Genomic DNA, 3,285 nt, shown 5'->3' on the forward strand with positions numbered 1-3,285 from the left:
CCCCTCCTCGCTGCAGCCTGCCCAGCTCCCTTGACTGCCCTGGGGGTCTGTACCTCCACCCTCCCCCGGTCCCAGCTTGGCATGGCGCTGCTGAAGGCTGTGGTTTTCGTTTGCCTTTGTCAGGAAAACACGTTGTTCTCCAGCAGCAGGCACAGGACCGGTCACGCAGGTTCCCTTGGTTGTGACAGTCAGTTTTTCCTGGGGTACAGGCAAGATTTTAACTAGATGAGCTCTGAGGTCTGGTCCCTGGGGAACAGGGTGTCCCCACCAGTGCTCTGGGAACATGCACTGGGGATGTGTCTGGGGCCAGTCTGACTCCTTTGGGCTGCGCTGAGGTGATGCTGGTCATCGCCGTACCCCATGACGGAGCCAAGTCGCTCGTGGCTGTTCTCAGCCTGAGGAACAAATGGAGTTGTCCCTGGGGAAGCCAGCAGTGTTAGCCACTGTCCTCCGTGCTCCAGCAGCAACTGACTCCCCTGTCACACACCAGCCCACCTCTCACCCGTACCCACGGGGCCTTGGCAGACCCATGGGATGGGACGTGCCAAAGCCGGAGCACGGATGCTACGGCAGCAGCTGCTGCGGCGGCTGTGGTTGTGGGTGGTGGTGGTGTGTGGCGGCTGGCTGACCGATGAGTGGATGATATGGACAGAGCCAGCGGTGTCCTTGGGTGCGGTTTCTGGGTGCGTTTGTTGCCCTCTCCTTGTGCTGGATGTCACCTCCTGATTTTGCAAAGCAAATCCCGGCTTTTCAGGGGTGGTGGAGCGGAGACACCTGCTCGTTTGCCAGGTAAATTCCCCACAGAGCAGAGCACAAGCCGGGGCCAGCAGCCAACCTCTCGTCCTGGCCCCACGCAGCCGCTGTTGTCCGTGTGGGATGTGGGGGCCCATGTCCACCCCCGCCCCCCCTTTCCCCACCATGCTCCAGCAGCTGTCTCCAGGCAACCCGGCCAGAGCGAAGGAGAAGGAGGTGAAGGAGAAGGAGGTCTCTCCCCTGCCGAGCCCGGTATGCTGGTGCCGGCACATACCGTGCATACCTGGATGCAGGCATCACCAGGAACGCTGACCCTTTCCTACTCTCCGGACAGCAACGCCCTCCTGGCCCAGTCCCCGCACCGCGAGGACCCAGCACTGCGCAGGCACCTGGGCAAGGTCCCAAGAGCTTCCACCGTGCCAAAACTCAGCGTCGCTGCCTCTGCACGTGTCCTTGCTGCCCGAGAGCTGCTTTACTCCATGTGCAAGCTGGAGGGCAACTCATCCCATTTAAATCCTGCCACCCATTCGCTGCTACCACCCCTCTTGCTCTTCCATTGCACCTCCCTCCGGCAGCCCCATCAAGGATGCTCCCAGTCGCCCAGTGAAACACAAGTCACAGTGTATAAAGGGTCCATTGCAGGTGGGGGGCTTCTCAAGCGGCTGTTTGCCTCCCCTAAGCGGTGCTGAGGTGGATCACACTGGATCCCTGCGTATCTCCAGGATGGTTACAGGTCCACCACGGTCCCTGCAGCACATTCCACTCACCGTTGTCGACTGGCCAGCCGGGCACTGGCTCCCGGTGGCTGCTCCCAGCCAGTCCCCACCCCGTGTTCAGGCCATGGGGATCTGGCAGAAGTCCTGCACCCAAACCTGGTACATGCAGGGGTGTTAGGAAGGGAGCCTGGGGACAAATCCACCCGTGCCACAGGCAGCAGTTTGCGCTGGGTAATTGCTCTTCTGGTTCAGTACGGGTGTCCCAGCCCACACCTCACAGGAAGCATCCCTGGAGGAGGAGGGGGGTGTTCCTGCTGGAGATTGAGATCCAGCTAAGACAGTGTCAGAGCAGACGTGAAGCTGTCCATGCATGCCTGGCACTGCAGGTGCTGCATGTCGATTCTGGCATGCGTGTGGATGTGTGTGCCTCTGCGTACATGCCTTAACGGGTGGGAGTCTGCAGTTAAGTGGGTCCCCAAGTTGCTTGTGAGTGTTTGCGTGTTTTCCTGGCTCTGTGTGCTCTCTGCAGGGATGGATGCATGGAGAAGGGGATTAGCTTATGCCTGCCCAGGAGATGGAAGTCCTACCCTTTCTACATAAGTTCTCATTGCAAGGACTCCACATCTCCTCACTCTCTTCTCTCTGCCTGCTCTTGCTTAACCCACCCTGAGAGCTCCTCTCGCAGCGTCCTTCAACCTGCTGCCTGACTGTCTGGCTTCAGGCAGGCCATGCTGCAGGGTCTGAGACCTGGATGTAGCAGACAGCCTGGGACTGCCTGCCGTAAATCTCTCCTCTGAGCCAGTCTGCCTACCCTGCCTGTGTCCAGAGACTCACATCATCCAGGTCCAAGCTCCCGAGAGCCCTCTATCCAAAGGCCAGACGTCACAGGGAGGTGTGGGTGGTCTGGACGCCCTCAGCCACGCAGGCTGCCCAGCCCCTCTGCCGCAGCTCCAGCTGCCCGCAGGCGTGGTGGGGCAGGAGGTCTGCAGAATGGGGCAAAACCGTGAATGGGATTTTTTGTGCCTGAGACCAGAGGAGCTTGTGCTTCCATGGTCCCAAGGCTTGAGCAATGTATTAGAAGTAGGTGAAGCATGGAAGATGACAGAGACAGCCCGAGCAGTGGCATCAGGACAGGCGTGGCTGTTAGGTATGATGGGGGTTGCACTCACAGCACGAGCAGTGCCATTTTGAAGCCCCAGCAAGTGGTCCAAAGAAGAAAAGGGACAGGCCAGCCTCGAAGTGTGGCATGAGACCATGCAGGTGTCTCTGGAGGACACCAAAGTTTAGCTATAGGTACAGGCAGTACCTGGTGCACACTGTACTAGGCCCTTTGCTAGGCAGAAGTGTGCGGTGGAGTCAAAGTTGCCCAGGGGCTCCAGGAGATTTCTGGCTGTTTCCTCAAAAGGTGGGTCCTGGGAGACCTGAGGGACTGCTAGCCCAGGCTCTCCTTGGCTATGGGTCCTGCCTGCCGACCTCGTAGCCCGAGAGACTCTGCCAGGTGGTGGCTGGTCCAGGCTGTGCCAGCCTGAGCACAGCTCTGCCACTGGCACCCTCCGGCTGGGTGTTGTTTCACAGGTGACTAACGGCAAATGCCCAGGTGACAGGGCTGGCGCTGGTCCCTGCGGGCAAGCGGAGCTGGCTTGAGCTGGAGATGCAGCTCTGAGTGACAGAGCTCTGCTACAGCGCTGAGTCCTCGGGGCACGGTACGGAGCGGAGCGGGGAGAGCCAGGCAGGGAGCTCGGAGCACCTGGAGCAGAGCACCTGGAGCAGAGCACCTTTGCTGTGTCTCTGTCTCCCCAGTTGTTATTGCTGTTCT

Source organism: Opisthocomus hoazin, chromosome 25, assembly GCF_030867145.1.
Source record: "Opisthocomus hoazin isolate bOpiHoa1 chromosome 25, bOpiHoa1.hap1, whole genome shotgun sequence".
NCBI lineage: Eukaryota > Metazoa > Chordata > Aves > Opisthocomiformes > Opisthocomidae > Opisthocomus > Opisthocomus hoazin.